This window comes from Hemiscyllium ocellatum, chromosome 2, assembly GCF_020745735.1.
Source record: "Hemiscyllium ocellatum isolate sHemOce1 chromosome 2, sHemOce1.pat.X.cur, whole genome shotgun sequence".
NCBI classification, from domain to species: Eukaryota; Metazoa; Chordata; class Chondrichthyes; order Orectolobiformes; family Hemiscylliidae; genus Hemiscyllium; species Hemiscyllium ocellatum.
The window spans coordinates 94,967,399-94,973,940 of record NC_083402.1 but is presented as its reverse complement, the minus strand read 5'-3'; the positions used below and the strand labels follow the sequence as shown (position 1 = coordinate 94,973,940).

Sequence of the window (6,542 nt, the reverse complement as noted above, 5' to 3'; positions counted from 1 at the left end):
ATGCGTGACTGCTGGAAGAAGCTGGTAGACAGTGCAGGAGTCTCCTATGGCTATCCACCTCTCTAACAAGTATACTGTTTTAGATATTGTTGTGGGGAGGGATGGAAGGAGGAGTGGAATTGTCTACCAGGGGATGGTGATACAGCCAGAACAGGTGGCTCTGCTGTACAGCAGGAGGGACAAAGTGCAGTGGCACAGCAGTTATAGGGGACTCTATGGTTAGGAATACAGATAGATGTTTCAAGATTAGATTCCCTAAAGTATGGAGACAAGTCCTTCGGCCCAACAAGTCCACACCGACACTCAGAAGAGTTACCCACCCAGACCCATTCCCCTACATTTACACCTGACTAATGCACTTATCACTATGGGCAATTTAGCATAGCCAATTCACCTGCACATCTTTGTGATTATGGGAGGAAACCCACAGACACAGGGAGAAGGTGCAAACTCCACACAGACAGTTGCAGGAATTGAACCTGGGTCCCTGGTGCTGTGAGACAGCAGTGCTAACCACTGAGCCACCTTGCTGCCTTCTAAACATAGACCCTGCAAGTGCAAACCTGACACTTGCGAACCCTAATGTTACACCTGGTCAGTGTGGGGATTGAACCCATGACCTTGGTGTTATTAGCACCACACTCTAACCATCTGAGCTAACCGACCTACACAAGGTTTCTTGACCACAAAAGAGATTCCTAGATTGTATGGTGTGTTTCTGGTGCCGGAGTCAAGGATGTCTTAGTGGAAGTGAGCATTCTCAAAAATGTGTGAGCAGCCAGAGGTCATGGTACATATTGCTCCTAATGACAGGGGCAGGAATAATGATTAAATCCTGCAAAGGGACTTCAGACAGTTAGGTAACAAATTGAAAAGCATGACTCCGAGGGTTGTAATCTCAGGTTTACTCACTATCCTGCATCCAGTGGGGCTAGAAATAGGAAGTTAGTGTAGTTAAACGTATGGCTAAAGAGCTAGTATAAGGAGAGCTTCAGGTATGTGGATCATTGAGATGTCTTCCAGGGCAGATAAGACCTGCACAAGAAGCATCTGTTGCGCCTAAACTGCTGGTGCACCAATATCCTGGCAGGAGGGTTTGCTATTGTCACTTGGGAGAGTTTAAACTAATGTGGCAGTAGGTCAGCAAGTGAAATGACTGAGTAAGAGTCTGAGACTAAGGTCAGCAAGGCTAAGAGGAAGAACAGGCAGGGAAAAGTTACCAGACATGATGGGACTGGCAATCTGAAGTGTATTTGTATTAGTACAGGGTGTACAGCAGGTAAGGCAGATGAACTTAGAGCTTGCATTAGTGCATATTACTCTGATGTTTAAGCTATTACGGAGACTTGGATAAACAGGGATAAGACTGGAAGCTTACCGTTCCAGATTTGAATGTTTATGGCAAGGTAGAGAGGGATGTAAAATTGATAGGGGAGTTGTGTTACTGATTAGGGAGAATATCACAGCTGCAGTGAAGGAGAACATCTTGGAGAGCTTATCTAATGAGACAATATTGGTAGAGCTCAGGACAGGAGGGATACAATCACTTTGCTGAGGTTGTACTACTGTCCTCCCTACAGCCAGTGATAAATGATATTTGTGGGGGGGAAAGATTATGGAAAATTGTAAAAGCCACAGGGTTGTTGTGGTGGATGATTTCAACTTCCCCTACATTGATTTTGGACTCCCTTAGTGACAGGGGCTTTGATGGTGGCTTAGATGAGGCAGAGTTTGTTAGGTTCATCCAGAAAGATTTTTTGAAATAAAATGTAAGTCGTCCAATCAGGGAATTGGCCATTGTAGATGTAGTATTGGGGAATGGGCCCAACCAGGTGATCGAAGTTTAAATGGGAAAGCATTTCAGGAATAGTGACCATAATTCTGTAAGTTTTAAGTTATCTATGGACAAGAATAAGAGTAGCTCCTAAGGTGCAAGTATTAAACCTGGGGAATAAAGTTAACAATAAAAACACTATATCAGGATATTGCCTGGAATGGAAGATATTAGCTACGAAGAGAGATCGGACAAATTGTCTTTGTTTTCTCTGGAAAGATGAGGAGGAACCTGATAGAAGTTTACACATTAAGAGTAATGGATGGATAGTCGGAGTCTTTTTTCCAAGGTAGCCATGTCAAATACTAGGGTATATAGGTCTAAGGTAAAAGGGGGCAAGTTTAGAAGAGATGTGAGATGCAAGTTGGTACCACAGATGGTGGTAAACGCTTGGAATATGCTACCAGAGCAGGTGATGGAGGGGGATACAATTGCCACACTTAAGAGGTATCTTGACAGATACAAGAATTGGCAGGAAATAGAGGGTTACAGACTGGGTAGAGACAAATGGTTTTTAGTTTTGAAAAGGATCATGTGTCAGCACAGTCTTGTTGGGCCAAAGGGCCTGTTCCTGCGCTGAACTGTTCTTTTTACTATTTGTACTATTTAGTAGGAATGGGGGAATGTAGATTGGGGGCCATTGCTCGAGAGTAAATCCACATCTGTCATGTGGAAATCTTTTAAAGGCCAATTGATTGGAGTGCAGAACCACTATGTTTCCCATGAAAATGAATGATAATGATAGCAAGACTGGGTAGTCTTGGATGACAAAATAAATTGTGAGCACATAGAAACAGGCCCTTTAGCTCATCATATCTATGCTAACCAACAAACACCAAACTACACTACTCCCATTACCTGCACTTGACCATAAACCTGGCATTTTTAACTGCTCATCCAAATGCCTCATAAATGTTGCGAGAGTATCTGCTTCCACCACCCTCTCAGATAGTATATTCCACATTTCAAAGACCAAAGAACTGCAGATGCTGGATATCAGAAACAAAAACCAAAATTGCTGGAAAAGTTCAGCAGGTCTGGCAGCATCTATGCAAAGAAAAATGAGTTAATGTTTTGAATCCAGTGATCCTTCTTCAGAATCATTCCATATTTCCACCAAACTCTAGGTGAAAACATTTGTCCTCAGATTTCCACTAAACTATTTACACCTTAACTTCAAATTATGTCCTCTGTTCTTAGACATGTCTGACATGTGGAAAAGATTATCATGATTTACTCTGCCTACGCCTCTCATAATTTTGTTTATCTCGATCAGCCTCTTCTGCTCCAAAGAAAACAAATACAGTCTGTCCAGTCCCTCCTCATACTGAGGCTGTTAGTCCCAGTCAACATCCTGGTGAATTTCCTCTGCACTCACTCCAGTGCAAAAACATCCTTTAAATAGTCTGGTGATGAGATGTGCACACAGCATTCCATCTGTTGCCTCAACAATATTTTATAAAGTTGCAGCAAGGCTTCCTTGCTCCAAATATTCTTCACCCTGGCTAGTGCAGGCAAACGTCCTGTATGTCTTTTTCACCACCCTGTCGATGTGTGCTGACAGGGTGGTGAAAAAGACATACAGGACGTGTGCACAACAAGGTTCCTTCATTCCTCAGTACTCCTATGGGTCTACCACTCATTGTGTACATCCTTCCCTTTTGAATTTCCCAAGTGCATCACCTCACATTTATTTTGATTAGATTAGATTGGATTCCCTACAATGTGGAAACAGTCCCTTCGGCCCAACCAGTTCACACCGACCCTCCAAAATGTAATCCACCGAGACCCATTTTCCTCTGACCAATACATCTAACACTATGGGCAATTTAGCATGGCCAATTCATCTGGCCTACACATCGTTGGGCTGTGGGAGGAAACCGGAGGTCCCGGAGAAAACCCACGCAGACATGGGGAGGATGTGCAAACTCCACACAGTCGCCTGAGGCTGGAACTGAACCTGGTCCCTGGTGCTGTGAGGCAGCAGTGCTAACCACTGAGCTTCCAAAGGATTCAGGATTAAATTCTATCTGCCATTGCGTTGCCCAAATTGTCAGCTAATATCAGATTCAGCCTGAGACCATCCTCCTCACAATCACAAATGCAGCCAATTTTTGATTCATCAACAAATTTAGTAATTGTATATTCTGCATTCATATCCCAGCTGTTGATGAACATAAAAAGCAGCAAGAGTCCCAGTACTGATCCCTGTAGTACACTGTTGATCACTGCTTCCAATCACAAAACTATCCCTCGACCATCACCTTTTGGGTCCTGTTTGCAAGCCAATTTTGGATACAGTTTGCTAACTTGCCTTGCAATCCATGGGCTTTTAACTTTTGGACGAGCCTTCCATGTGGACCTTGTCAAAGACCACATTAACTGCTTGACCCTCATCAATATATTAAGTCACCTTTTCAAAAAGCTCAATTAAATTTGTCAAACAGGATCATCCTTTAACAAATCTATTACTATCTGTGATCAATCTCTGTAATTCCAGAAATTGATAAATCCTGTCCCTCAGACATTTTTCCAATTTATTTTTCCAACCACTGAAGTCTGCAATTACCTAGGCTCTACCTACTGCCCTTCTTCAACAAACAACCACAATTGATATCCTTCTGTCATCTGGCACTTCACCTGTGCCCATCAAAATATTAAATATCTTTGCAAGAACCCTAGTAATCTCCTCCCTTGCCTCCCATAGCAGCCTGTGATACCGCTTATCGGGCCATGGAGATTTATGCGCATATATGCTCAGTAAAATATCTCCTATCTCCTCCTTATTAATCTTAACATGTATTCGAACTTCACCATCTCAACTGGAATCCAATTCTTTCTCTTTTGTGATTACAGATGAGAAGTTTAATACCTCACCCACATCTTCAGGCTCCATGCATTGGTTGCCCCTTTGCTCATCTAGGGTCTACTCTTTCTCTGGTAATCCTCCTACACTTCATATATTTGTAAAAAACGTCTTAGCGTTCTCTCTGAATCTAACTGCCAAAGACATTTCATATCCTCGCTTTGCTCTCCTAATTTATTTTTCAAGCAACACCCTATACTTGCTCTACTTCTGAACTGCATCACCTGTTTTTAATGCACTGTACCTGACAAATGCTTCCTTCTTCCTCATTAGCAACGTCACTATACCCTTGACATCCAGGATTTCCTGGTTCTGCTGACCTTTCCCTTCACTTTTAGAGATAAATAAAAGATTCTCACTATCCAAATATAGACTAACGTACAGGTAAACTCCCAATTTATTTTGCCAGATCTTGTCAAATGATATTGAAATTGGCCTTCCCCCAATTTAGTCACTTAACTTCTGTATTATCCTTATCCCTCTCCTTAAAAACTTCAAAACTTACAGTTATACCCACTATCCCCAAAATATTCGGCCATGAAACTTCATTCACTTGACTGGCTTCATTCCCTATGCTTAAGTCTAGCACTATGCCATCTCTGATAGGACTATCTATGCACTTGCACAAAAATTTCTCCTGGATGCATTTTAAAAATTTCACCCCATCTAATCCACTCACATTAAGATGATCCCAGTTAATATTAACAAAGTTGAAATCTCCTACAACTTTAACCCTAGAGATTTTCCCATACCTGACCGAGATGTTCTGACATATCTCGTCCCTTATCTCCCTCTAGCATTGGGAGGTCCATAGCATAGAGTCAAGCGTGGGGTGCTGGAAAAGCACAGCAGGTCAGGTTGCATCCAACGAGCAGGAGAATCGATGTTTCGGGCAAAAGCCCTCAATCAGGAATGAGGCTGTGAGCCAAGGAGGTGTGAGATAAATGGGAGGGGGTAGGGCTGGGGGGAAGGTAGCTGAGAGTGCAATAGGTAGATGGAGCTAGGGGTAATGATGATAGGTCAGAGAGGAAGGTGGAGCAGATAGGTGGGAAGAAAGATTGACATGTAGGACAGAGAGGACAGAGAGGGCGGTGCCAAGTTGGAAGGTTGGAACTGAGGTAAGGTTGGGGGAGGGGAAATGAGGAAACTGTCGAAATCTACATTGATGCCATGGGGTTGGAGGGTCCCAAGGCGGAAGATGAGGTCCGTAGTATAATCCCAGCAAAGTAATCATACTTTTTTTGTTTCTACGCTCTGTCCAGATGGCCCCATTTGAAGACCTTTATTAGATATCCTCCCTCATTGCCACTTCTAGCCATTTGAGTGTATGTGGCACCCCTCTGTCTTGGGCAGGCCTTGTACATGCAACCTGCTACCCTACATAGGTTACAGCGTTTGGCTTCCTTACAGTCCTTGGTCAGGTCACCTTCCTGTTTGCAGTTCCTATAGGCAGTCACCTTACTGTCCACTGCCATGTATCCTGCCCTCCCGCAGGTTTAGCTAATTCTACGCTGCCCTGCATACATCAGGTAACAAAGCTGATGGAGGATGTTCCCACTGGCTTTCACCTTCAGGGTCACCTTGACCTGCTGCGTGCTGGTCCAGATTACAACAGGTCCACAACATCAGTGCAGGCTCCTTCAAGTTGCACATACCTTCCCAGGAAGGTCAATACATTGGCTGCTGGGACATGGTGGTTACACACACGGATTGTAACAACCCAGCTCCTCTGTGCAGAGTGAACACACAATGGCAACACAGACAGGATGGAGAACAAAGCCTCCCCTTCTTTTTCCTTGAACACCTTCAGGAGCTGCTCACATGGAAGTATCTAGCACTGAC

General features: G+C 43.6%; 1 non-coding gene across 1 annotated transcript; it reads right to left on the bottom strand.

The window, feature by feature from the left end:
• Positions 1 to 592: 592 nt before the first annotated feature.
• trnai-aau (transfer RNA isoleucine (anticodon AAU)) lies at positions 593 to 666 on the bottom strand. The gene has a single exon. It is a non-coding gene; the product is annotated as a tRNA-Ile (tRNA).
• Between the last annotated feature and the right edge of the window lie 5,876 nt (positions 667 to 6,542).